Below are 14,221 nucleotides of genomic sequence, written 5' to 3' on the forward strand. Positions count from 1 at the left end.
CAAAACACTAAACACCAGCTTTTATTGGGGCAATTCAGGGGGTTTTCAAGCTATTCAGAGCACTCTTGTGAAAATAAGGAACATTATAAAACGTATAGTTCCGGCCATTGATTCTGATTGGTTGAGCAACGTTCGAAGCCATTGTAAAATTCCCAAAAACATACAGCTGGCCACATTACATGAGTATCGCTGCGCCACTAAATGTGTATGTTGCTGTGTCTGTCTTAGCAACCACTCTTAGCAATGAAAACATATGTTTGTTCTCAAATGATTTTGTTCATTGAAGCTTACTGTCGAAGAGTATTGTGGGAGAGATATCGAGTGTATTACCTGAATTCAGATTTAGCATTTTCCTTCAGGTCAGTCCTATAATAATAAAAAATCTGTTTGAATGTGTGCTGCGATCTTGTCCTTTTAACATTTAATGGGTTTTCCTGTGCCCTGCAGACACTGACAGCACTAGTCAAAGCATTTGTCATTTGCGTCTTGTTCCGTTTTCACATCAAATTTCAATATAAAAGTTTTTGCGACTGAGTGACTCGCTCATAAAGACAATCTTTGCTGCCATCTAATGGCATAATAATGTAACTTCTGTTGCTGTTCATGGTCAGTTACTATTTTTTCCAGCGGAAGGAAGGCTTTTAATGATTTTACCTCATGAAAGTTGCATTGATACATATTTTTAATTTAATATTTGTATTGTGTGGTAACCGTTTTATAAAACCAATAAGCCCCTTGAAGCCTTGTTTTACAGTTAATTTTTAACAGCTAACGTTAAGGGGGTCCGCTTCGCGTCATGCCTAACAACGTGTTATAAATTCACTGTAAACCACGGCTTCACGGGGCTTATTGCTTTATTTAAAGCCGCTTGTATATGAAACCCTGCAACTGCCACTGAGAAACACAATAATCATTCTAATAGACCTCCATCCAATGAAATCACCAGGTTTCTCTATAAAAATAATTATATTTATATTTAATATGCTTAATTTTGCAGGTTTGAATAAGACAAACATGGTAAAAAGAAAATATGGTTGTAAAAAAAATTCAGCGCACTGTTGCAACTTGCAAGAAATCCAATATTGAAAAAGAAACGTGACTTTCTTCAGTCACTGGTACAATATGAAACACCTCAGAAAGACTATGACCAAAACATATTTCGGTGCCAATAAATATTAGATATCTAGCAAGCTCTGGTAGTGTGAGAGATTGTATTTGTAAAACAATCCTGCAACCATTCAGTGTGTGATGAGTGTTTATTTACTTATCAGTTTATTAGAATCTTTTATAGGCCATAATTTGGTTAAATCATTACATTTAACTTATATTCAAATAATTTAATCTAATATAATGCCAACAGAACCACAATACTAAAATAATATAGAATAAAATAAATTGCATGGATGTCCTTCTGATAGACTTTCATCCAATGAAATCAGCAGCTTTCTCTATGAAAATCAATTGTTTATACTAGATCTCGGACTTCAGTGGTCCATGATAAATTAATAAACAGAACATTTCTTAAATGTTTAAAGTTTACTTCTAATATCTAAATCTGACTTTGTCTTCAAAACTTCCTGGGAAGTTCCCATTGAGGATTTCAGCAATCATAATTAGGAGGTTTGTTTGACTTCACTTGAATTACATGCACCTGTTAGGAAATGCATCATTTATAATTCTCCTATTTCTAGTATTTTCTGGCAAGCTTTATAACTAGTAAACACATACTATGAATCCACTCGTGATCTGAAAGCAGCAATAGTGTTGCTTTATGTTTTAATTTGGGAGACTAAACATTTGATTGGAAAACAGACGTAATGAAACATTAATGACAGCACTTATTACCCTGGCAGCCATCAGCTCCATGACCTCAAGCTCTAGAATAAGGTTATACATGATTGTAGGACAAACACAGCAGCCTGTTCCATAATATTTAAATGCAACAATGGCATTTTCCAACACGATGACGAGGGAGAGTGACATAAGATCATTCATACAAAGAGATGTGCTTAAAGTTTTAAAAATGTCAGTGTAACTGCCACAAGACATGAAGAAGAAACTATGTGGTGTCTGACAGTGTGACGCAAATACAAATCAAACTCAGAAAGCAAAGAAGGCAAAAGATAACAAACATAATGCAAAAAAAAAGAATAAGAAGTGAACTCTATCAGTCTATAGCATTTCACAAATACACTATTTACTGGTAAATTACCATTAAAGGTACAAAATGTAAAATTTTTGCAGTAAAATGTCCAAAAACCACTAGGCTAGTGTTATATATTTTGTCCAGTTGATTATTAACAATATCTCTAATGTTTTCAACTACTTGTAAATCATAAGAAAATTCCCATTCTAAACAGTGACACGGGGCAGTGCAGTCGCCTGTCAAGGACGTCAGTTACCTTTGTTACCGCCTTTACTGACGTAGAAACCACATGACAACAGTGGCGTGGACAAATGCGGAAGTAGTATCTAGCGTCCAGCAAACCACTAGCTTGCTTCAAGCAGTTCCTTATTTACTTCTTGCACGTTTTATGTTGGATTGTGTTACTTATTTATGGAACATAACTACTTTTTACCATCTGCCGCTGGTTCTGTCGACAAGGACAGCTCCCGTAAACTCATGACCGGAAAAGCGGAAGCGGCGCCGGCGGCTGTGTCATAATAAAAGTCCCGCTGCTCGTGAGGCGTGTGTTGATCAATCGCTTCAGCTCCCGCAACTGCTCTGCTTCATACTACAGTAACGTTAATAATCGCATCCACAAACATGAGTTCTCCCAGACTCCAATCCCTATTCTTTTGCACCGTCCATTGAGATGGAGACCACATGTCCCAAGTTTCCGCTCTAAAACTTGGCGTCATCAAGCTACGCCTTTGTTTTGAATAGGCTTCTAGCGACCTCTAGCGGAAAAAAATATCAAAATTGTACCTTTAAGAGATCATGTGCCATATTTACTAACAGCTTGCACCAGCGCAAAACCTCTTTTGGAGTTAAAAAGGTACTTTCAGGATTTACTAAAGACACGTGGTGAAAAATTAGTGCTGAAAAGGTGTGGACACATTTATTTTTGCTGCTAATCATATTGCATATGCATTTGTAGGAGTTTCCCTTTCAGACTCAAAATTTATGGGAGGAGAGTATTTAAATTAATGGTTTGCACTAGTCAATTTATTGGTATTTGTGGTATTATTTACTGCCAAAAAAATCATGTCTTAAAATCAGACACTAATCTGTGCTGCTCTTGGTGGATCGTGTTAGTCAGTAGAAATGATCCAGCTGTGTCTGTGTTCTATTATTTGATAGACAGATGACACACAGAACTTTCCATTCCCATCGGTGCTTTTTTGGAATTTTGCTCTCACAATAATTTGCCCTGTTTAGTAAATCTGGTCCAATGTGTGAATAGGACCTTTTCAAAAATACCAGTAAATCAGTTCTGGCGATGAGATGTTGTAACATTGCCATTCAATTACCGATATGATGTGTGAACAAAGAATGAAGATTACCGGTATGAGCATGTACGAGATCTGCTTTGGGCCAATCATAAAGCTCTGTCGGAGTACGTTTTGATGCTTTAAGGGTCCGTTTACACAACACCGTTTTAAAAACATAAAACTTTTTATGCATTTAGGACGTTCATTTACACGATAACAGCGTTTTGGGGTGCTGAAAATGCAAACTTTTAAAAACTGTTTCAAAATGCATATTTTTGAAAACGATACCGTTATCGTCTTGGTATAAACTACAAAAATACAAATTTGTGAAAATTTGCCATGTGCATGCGTATTACATGTTCAGTCTACAGGCGCGAAATGTTTTTTTTACAAAGTAACATCGCCAACTACTGGCCTGGCAGCAGAATACAGTGTTTTTTAATCGTTTTTACGGAACCGTGTGAATGGGGATGGTTTTGACAATGGTGTCAACTTTACATGAAAAATGCAAATTACTTTAGTCGTCATTGTCGCGCCAGTACCTTTAATTGCTTTTTATGTAAACATGCACTTAAGCCGCGCACACATTTAACGATTGTAAGGCCGATTATGAATGTAAATTGATACTTATGACTGATCGTGCTCAAACTCGGTCAGTTGCGTTCAGTCTGCGATTACAGTCGGTGTTCAAATTCCATGTGTGAGTATATAAATCTGTTTCAATCGCTGTATGTTGAGCTCAGTCTTAGAATGTTTTAGCTAGTTGTTAAATGTGTGCCCGGCTTAAGAAAATCTGACATTGTCGCACACTTGCCTTCTTTTCTATTCATCAGAATGCTGGAACTCTGCTGTTATTGCATAGTAACTGCAATACTATAGTAACTATTACATATCTCATGTTTTAAACAGCAAAATCGCATACCGTGTGACCGTCCCCTTACACCTGTCACTCAGAAGTAAAGAAAATGGAGTCAAATTAGACAGACAGTGAAACTAAATGTTTCTTTTTTTCCAGGTGGGTGAAGAAATCGGATCAGCAATTAAAGGTCATTTCAGATGATTGACATCACAGGAGTTTTGTATGTTGGTACTGATGTGTGAATGGTAGCCTATCTTACCAGTAAAAGACGGAGCGCCGTTGCATGTGTGAACAGCACATTTGTGTAGGCTGTTTGACGGAAAAAGTTGTTCTGCTAATTTACGGTAATTTACCAGGATTGCTGTGTGAAAGGTTTTTTTTTATAGTAGGCATTTACTATAGTATTTTATAGGAATTTATAGTAACTACTGTAAAATCTCAGAACAATTTGCGAAATGCAGGGGAAATAAATACAAAATATTTCACATTTGCAACTCATTTTACTTGCACAATTTGACAAATTTCCATTTTCTTTTCTTCTGAATAAACGGGTTGGGTTGAAAATGAACAAATCCAGCGGTTGGGTTAAATGTTTGTCCAACCTGCTGGGCAGTTTTATTTGACCCAACTGTTGTTTAAAAATGATTGTATGTCTGGCTTAAAATGAACCCAAAATAAGTTGGAAATTAAAAATCAGACACATAATTACTAAAGGCAACAATAATAATCAAAAGGTGAACATTTATTAATAAGCAATTTAATAAATGTTTATTGTTTAATATTAAAGCTTATTAATAAATGTTAATTTCCAACATTATTTGGGCTCATTTTAAGCAAGCAATACAGTAATTCTTAAACAATAGTTGAGTTAAATAAAACTACCCAGCATGTTGGGGAAACATGAGTCAAAACAACCCAATTGTCCATTTTCAACCCAACTTGGCTTGTTTTTAACCCAGCGTTTTTTAGAGTGAACTAACAGCTGTAGCTAAAGTTTTCTGTAGTGTGACTGATAGTGTGCAGTGAAGGAAAGCAGGCTGTCTGGAGTAACACTGTGATGTTTTCATACAGATACTAATGTCACTGGCCTGAATCAGTCTCTCTGTCAGACGTGTGTCTCGCGGCATGAAACAGGTCAAAGCAGGGGCCAAGAGGATGGAAAACATGCAAAATACCTGTCTGTCAGTTATGTCACACTCTTTTTACAGAAAGAAACAGCTCACATTCTCATATGTTATTGATTTAAATGCCTCAATTACAGCACAATGTAAAACCTAATGAGTTATAATAATTATTATTGTTTTTGTCTCCTCCGTACAAACAGTCAGCAGTGTGAGTTCCCTGCGTCCGGATACAAAGCAGACCTCCGAGGCCTGTGCTGCCCATGCACTGCCATGGAATTCTGGGTGGCTGGACCACAGAGGTCACCACACAGCAATGCTTTGCTCCACAGACCTCAACCACACTGTGACAAACAAGGTATAAAGAAAATACAGTTCAGCACACTGTTGCAATGTGCAAGAAATACAATATTGAAAGAGAAACATGACATTCTTCATTCCCTAGGACAATACCTCAACACTAAAATATATATTGCTGTGTCAATAAATAGTTTTCTATGAAGCTACTGCAGTGTCAAGGATTTTCTTTGCAATATGCCCAACCTGCAACCATTCAGGTATTTATTTACTGAACAATTTTATTAGAATCTTTTATCAGCCAGGTGGATTAAAATTATAATTTAGTTAAATAATTGAATTTAAAATTTAAATAAAAATGTTTAATCTAACTTCAGGGTAAAATGCCAATGGTGTCAAAATAAAATAAAATAAAAATATTTATTAGCATCTTTTATCAGCCAGGTGGTTTAAAATTATAATTTAGTAAATTATAATTTAAATAATTTAATGTAATTTTTAAATTAAATATTTTGATCAAACTTAAGGGTAAAATTCCAACGGAATCAAATTAAAATAATAAAATAAAATAAAGTTTTATTAGCAAATTTTATCAGCCAATAATAAATCATTTATAAGCTAAATAATGTAATTACATTTTTAAATTAAGTATTTAAATCTAACTTACAAGTAAAATTCCAACTGTATCAAAATAAAACTAAAAAAAAAAAAAAAAAAAAAAAAAAATATTAGCATTTTTCATCAACCAGGTCGTTTAAAATGATAATTTAGTAAATTATAATTTAAAGAATTTAATGTAATTTTTTAATTAAATATTTTGATCTATTATCAGCCAGGTTGTTTAAAATAATAATTTAGCTAAATAATAAAATTTTATAAATCAAATATTTAAATTTAACTTACGAGTAAAATTCCAACTGTATCAAAATAAAATAAAAACAAAACAAAATAAAATAAAATACAGTTTTACTAGCATCTATTACCAGCCAGGTGGTTTAAAATTATAATTTAGGTAAATAATTAAATTTTAAATTAAATATTTCAAGTATTAAATATTTCAAGTAAAATGCTAACTGTGTCAATGGTTTAAAATTTTATTTTAGTTAAATAATTGAATTTAATTATTATTTAAATTAAATATTTTAATCTAACTTAAGGGTAAAATTCCAACGGTCTCAAAATACAATAAAATATTAAATTTGGACTGCATTCTTCACCTGTAGCTGTGATTTCTGTCAGTCAGTCTGCATGCGTTTGTTGTTTGGAGGCAGTGAGGAAACACACTGCCAGTGTCTATACTAACATCCTGTCGTCTGCAGTCCACAATTGTTTGTGTCTGTGCCACGATTGTTGAGGGCCTTTTTCAATATGATCACCATCATCGTGTTCGTCAAAGGAATTTTTACAATGCAGTACAGTAGTTTATAGGAAGTGTGACTGACTGTACGTGGAATCTTGCACTACTGGAATTCCAGGCCACAAATTAATAACCTTGACGTATTTGCATTTTGTTTAATGCCAGGAATCTATGGCATCATTTAAAGCCACAAAGATAGTTTACCTATAAAAACACATTATTAGCGCATTAAAGACATTAGCAGATATAAATGAAACTGTGAAATATATATTTTTATACAGTAAACGCATAGTTGTTGATGTTATACCATATGATTCTTCAAAATGAAATAAATCATTATAATCATTATAAAAGCTAACATTCAATGTAAAGGACTAGATACTTCCACTTTCTGTTGAGGATCTGATTTGCACCTTATTCGCTGAAATATTTATTCAAATTAGGCAGGCCAATGGTGCAAACATGCACACAAAATATAGGCTGATTGCAATTTTCATAATGCAATTTCCAATCTTGCAGGTCAGTCCTGAGTGATAGTTTGAGAAAAACTAACTGCAATCTGTCATACTTGAACAAGACGCCTGAACGGAGTCTGCAAACAATTATTAAAATGTAGTTATTTTTTTTTAATAATATAATTTAAGGGTATGCAAAATAAAATAAAATAATAAAATAAAATAAAAGCTCTCCTAAGAAAGCACTTTCTGTTTTTTTTGTTGATAATATCATTCATAATTGAATTTAATGAATATTTAAATTAAATAATCTAATTTAAAGGTACAAGCAAATGAATCAAATAAAATAAAATAATAAAAGCTCTTCTAAGAATGCACTTTCTGGTTGTTTTATTGATAATATCATTCATAATTTAATTTGATTCATGTTTAAATTAAATAATCTAATTTAAAGGTACAAGCAAAATAATAAAATAAAATAAAATAAAATAAAATAAAATAAAATAAAATAAAATAAAATAAAATAAAATAAAATAATAAAAGCTCTCCTAATAAAGCACTTTCTGGTTGTTTTTTTGATAATATCATTGATAACTGAATTTAAATAATATTTAAATTAAATATTCTAATTTAAAGGTACAAGCAAAATGATAAAATAAAGAAAAAATAAAACAAAATATCTCCTAAGAAAGCATTTTTTTGGTTGTTTTATTGATAATGTCATTTATAATTGAATTTAATTAATATTTAAAATAAATAATCTAATTTAAAGGTACAAGCAAAATATAATAAAATAAAATAAAATAAAATAAAGTAAAATAATAAAATAAAATAAAATAAAATAAAATAAAATAAAATAAAATAAAATAAAATAAAATAAAATAAAATAAAATAAAATAAAAGCTCTCCTAAGCAAGAATTTTCTGGTTGTTTTATTGATAATATCATTCATAATTGAATTTAATTTATATTTAGATTAAATAATCTAACTTAAAGGTACAAGCAAAATAAAATAAAATAAAATAATAAAAGCTCTCCTAAGCAAGAATTTTCTGGTTGTTTTATTGATAATATCATTCATAACTGAATAATCTAATTTAAAAGTAGGAAAATAAAATAATAAAATAATATAAAAACTCTCCTAAGAAGCATAATTTTTGATAATATCATCTCTGTTCCATGCATATATTTCCCCCTGAAACACTTCACAGAATAAACTGGAATGCAGTGCTAAAATAAAAGGGCCAAGAGGTCCCGTCTGGACGCAGGGGACACTGCAGCACAAATGAGTTTATCGTGCCGTCCACTGACTGCTGTTTGCTCAAGTGACAACTGCATCCTGTCTGAAAAGTGTCGCTCTTGTTTTCAGACCTCTGCATCCGAACCAGACTGCCCCGTATCAAACACTTATCACCCGCCTCAAACAGGCCAAAACGCTGGCTGAAATTCAGACATCTGCACGCTACAGGACGGTGCAGAGGAAGAGAACAGATGATACGGCAAGGTATATCGGAGTTTGGAACGAGACTCTGAGATAACTTCTGCATTCCCTAACAGACTATTCATGCACTTAAAGGGACAGTTCACCAATTTACTCACCCTCATGTTGAATCTTATTTTTCTTTAAAAAATCATGTTCTTAAAATTTAGCTCGTTTTTGAAAAACATGAAGGTAAGTATTTTTCATTTTCAGGTAAACTAGTCCTTTTTTTTTCTGTTTCCCTTGTTATCTTGATGGATTGAAGCGAATGAGGGATGAAAAGATAGATGCATGAAACACGCTGCCCTCACCCTCTCAGTTTATCTTGGTGCTTTGTTTGTTATTCTAGCCTCCATGTTTCATGTCAGAATTCTTGTGCCCTTTTGTCAAGAAGAGCGATTCTACAAGAAAGAAAACAAACAGCTTTCAGAGGGTCTTTTCAGGGGCAGGGATGGGCGCTCATGAGCGATGGATGTTGGGACGCTCTCATTAGGTGACTAGTAGGGAAGCGAGCGGCTGCTGGTGTTAGTTCAGGGTCAGCTCACCTATTCACACAAGCTTCTGTGTACACAAACATGTCCAGAGCTTTCACACATCAAGATCCACTAAGAAAAGTTGAATTTGGACATGAACTGAATTTAAAAAGCCTCATTCAGTGCTGATTAAAAGCAAACAACTACACTAATGTTCAAACCTTTGGAATCTTTAAAGGATTAGTTCAACCAAAATTTAAAGGGATAGTTCACCCAAAAATGAAAATGTGATGTTTATCTGCTTACCCCCAGGGCATCCAAGATGTAGGTGACTTTGTTTCTTCAGTAGAACACAAATGATGATTTTTAAAGGTGCCCTAGAGTCAAAATTTACCTCGGCATAGTTGAATAACAAGAGTTCAGTACATGGAAAAGACATACATTGAGTTTCAAACCCCATTGTTTCCTCCCTCTTATATAAATCTCATTTGTTTAAAAGACTTCTGGAAAACACGCGGATCTCAAAATTACGTAACAGTCGGGATCATTAATATGTATGACCCCAATATTTTCATATATGCCAGATGTTCAAGGCATTAGACAAGGAAAGGCAGTATTAACGTCTGGATCTGTGCACAGACTAGGTAAGCCAGCAAGAACAACAGTGAAAAATGGCAGATGGAGCAACAATAACTGACATGATCCATGATATCATGATATTTTTAGTGATATTTGTAAATTGTCTTTCTAAATGTTTCGTTAGCATGTTGCTAATGTACTGTTAAATGTGGTTAAAGTTACCATTGTTTCTTACTGTATTCACAGAGACAAGAGCTGTCGCTATTTTCATTTTTAAACACTTGCAGACTGTATAATTCATAAACACAACTTCATTCTTTATAAATCTCTCCAACAGTATAGCATTAGCCGTTAGCCACGGAGCATAGCCTCAGACTCATTCAGAATCAAACGTAAACATCAAAATAAATACTATACTCACATAATTCGAAGCATGCATACAGCATGCATGACGAACATCTTGTAAAGATCCATTTGAGGGTTATATTAGCTGTGTAAACTTTGTAAACGCACTGTAGTACAGTCGAGAGCTCGTGTGGCAGGGAGCAGGCGAATTAAAGGGGCGGCGCGCTGCCAAAATCAGTGTGTAGTTAATGATGCCCCAAAATAGGCAGTTAAAAAAATTTATTAAAAAAAATCTATGGGGTATTTTTAGCTGAAACTTCACACACACATTCAGGAGACACCTTAGACTTATATTACATCTTGTGAAAAAGCATTCTTGGGCACCTTTAACTCCAACCGTTGCTGTCTGTCAGCCGTATAATGCATGTCAATGGGAGCTACATCTACAAGAGTCAAATAAACATGCACAGCCAAATTAAACCCTGCGGCTCGTGACGACACATTGATGTTCTGAGACACAAAACGATCAGTTTGTGTGAGAAACCGAACAGTATTTTTTACCTCTAATACAACACTATGTCCAACGGCCTTGAGCGTGCGCACGGCATCCTCTGTGTGAGGTGTGTATGCGCTCTGGCGGAAGTGGAAGTGATCTTTCACGCGTATACATCACTCATTGTTTACACAGTGCACAAACATTGTAGGTACGTCAGCTAATCAAAATGGTACTTACTTGCGCTTATCCGGATTGTTCAAACTGACTTAAAACTAAAAGATTACGTTCTCTCACGTGAACTCATTCGGGAGTGGTGACTTTCCCTGTATTCCCAACTTCTGAGCCTGCTCACCTGAAGTTATGGTTGATTGCTCTTTGGCTGGATATCAACACACCCATTAACATACTAAAGTTGTTGAGGGTCTAATGATGATTTTATCATCCTGATGATTTTACATACCCAGGAGAGGATCACGTGCGACTTAAACCATCAGCTGTGCCTATGGTTTTTCCACATCCAACTGAGGTATGTAAACAAGATCTTTGTAAGCATCCTTTTTTATTTGTAAAGCTGCCCTTACGAAAAGTAACAAAATAAAATGAACTTTTGATGTAATAAAACCATGTTTTTTAGTGGTTTACTTCCATTTATGTAACAACTGTTGTACTACAGGCACCATGTTTAAACTACGCCAGAGCGCTTGCACACCTCACGCACCGGATGCCGTGTGTGCGCTCAAGGGAGTTGGACATAGTGGCGTATTAGAGGTAAAAAATGATAAAAATACTGTTCGGTTTCTCACACGTTCTCGTTTCATGTCTTAGGACATCAATGTGTCGTCACGAGCCGCAGGGTTTCATTTGGATTTGTCTTGTGAATGTTTTTTTTTAGTCTTATAGACAAAGTTCCCATTCACTCGCATTATAAGACTGATAGACGGCAACGGATGGAGTTAAAAATTATAATTTGTTCTACTGAAGAAACAAAGTCCCCTACATCTTGGATGCCCTGGGGGTAAGCAGATAAACATCAAATTTTCATTTTTGGGTGAACTATCCCTTTAAATTCTGTCATTAATTACTCACCCTCATGTTGTTCCAAGCCTTTTGTTCATCTTCAGAACACAAATGAAGATTTTTTTGATGAAATCTGAGAGCTTTCTGTCCTTCTATAGACTGCCTTTGCAACTGGGGGGGGGGGGGGGATCGTTCTGAAAGTGATTCCAACGATATCTTTTCTTTATATCGTTGTTGTTATAGCTGTGGTGTGGACAGTGATATTCTTTAACGATTTTGAGAACTATATCTTCATCATTATCATGATAAAATGATTTCAAAATTATCACGGTTTCCACAAAAATTATCAACATTGATGATAATAATGAACATCAAATCATCATATTAGAATGATTTCTGAAGGATCATGTGACACTGAAGACTGGAGTAATGATGCTGAAAATTCAGCTTTGGTCACAGGAATAAATTACATTTTAAAATATATTACAATATAAAACAGATATTTTAAATTGGAATAATATTATACAATATTACTGTTTTTACTGTATTTTTGACCAAATAAATGCAGCCTTGGGGAGCAGAAGAGACTTCTTTCAAATATTATATCAACCACAGTTTTTGGAAGAGTAATGGTGCTGTTTGGCAAAACTAAAAACATTTTTGTTAAAAGTGTTCATTGTTTTGACGTTATTGACAGCTTGCTGTCAGCATATTCACACTCATAAATTGAAAGGGAGCCAATTCTGACATTTGCCCAACCCCGGTGTTGCACAAAACACTTGTACTAATTTCTAACGGAAACATGCTGTTAATGCTTAATGAAAGAGAGAGAAAGAGCAGAGAGCGGTAGGAGGTTAAGACGGGGCAGGTGAAGTGGAACGGCAGGTATAGAGCTGAATGCAGCCGTCCTCTTTGAAGCACAGCCGTAACTCAATCCTGAGGTTTGGACTGGAGCATAATGGTGGTCTATAGTCCATTCAGCACACGGAGGGAGTCCAGGCCCACCAGCGGATCCTCTTTAAAACACGGCGCCTCCTGAGAGCGACTTATCACCTTTAGCCTCTCACTGAAAGGACCCTCTCTCTCTCTGGACCCTTTCGTCTTTGTTGACTGGTCTTTCTTTTCCTCTTAGAGTAACATGCATTTTTCTGGTTCATTGCTTTTCAGGGAAGCAGGGGTGAAAACGGCACAGACATGGTCGAGGGCCGATGGAAGACTTTGTTCAGGGAGGTTATTTTTCTTTTTTCTTTAGGCTCATCACCCTGCTGACCTTTGACCTCATCATAAACTCAATCAAAGCTGGTGAAGGATTTTTCACCAGCTTCTGTTGAACTTCAAATCCCGGCTGATGACAGTAATTATGTTGAAATATATTACTGAAGGTGGGGAATTTGTTAGAAAGCTGTGCTTTGATGGCTGTAGTGGTGATTAGTAGAGTATCCGTATGCTGACAGACCGTCTTAAACCCTCTCGGAGAAATGTGTCTCTAAATTAAAGCAAACTAACCACAAACTAAGAAAAAAGTCTATACACTGTAAGAAAATATTTTCATGATTTGTTATCACAACATTTTTTCTTTTGTCAAATCAACTTGGATAATTAATTTGGTTCAGAGTTTCTGTTGATTAAATCAATCGCCTTCATTGTATTAACTCAAAACAGTCATAATTTTTTTTACATGACCATTTTCTCTTTTTGACTCTATATGTAATTGTTGATATCGTGCCTGTGATATGTAAATGACCTCTGTTATGATTGGCTAACGATTCTTGACTATTCTTAATGATTGGTGAATAGTATTAATTTCTTCAAATAAATAATTAAGTATGGATATTTTTGGATCTTACTGATCCCAAACTTTTGAACATAGGTTTCCACAAAAATATGAAGCAGCTCAACTGTTTTCAACATTGATAATAACCAGAAATGTTTCTTGAGCAGCAAATCAGCATATTAGAATGATTTCTGAAGGATCATGTGACACTGAAAGGATGCTTTGACTAGAAAGTTTCAAAAAACATAGTTTATTTTAAATATAATTTTTTTGTAAAATTATAAATTTCTTTACTGTCACTCCTGATCAACTTAATGTTTCCTTGCTGAATAAAAGTATTAATTTTTTATATAAAAAAATCGTACTGATGGTAGCGTGTGCATATATAACTTAATATTTACATTTTAATATAGTGATTATGCCATATTGAACTACAGTACAGCCATTCAAGTGCAATAATGAACACAATATAAACAAATATAACCTTCTATATGAGTTATTGCAAACATCTCAAACACTAATATGTAATAATC

The sequence above is a fragment of the Chanodichthys erythropterus genome, chromosome 15 (genome assembly GCF_024489055.1).
Source record: "Chanodichthys erythropterus isolate Z2021 chromosome 15, ASM2448905v1, whole genome shotgun sequence".
Lineage (NCBI taxonomy): Eukaryota > Metazoa > Chordata > Actinopteri > Cypriniformes > Xenocyprididae > Chanodichthys > Chanodichthys erythropterus.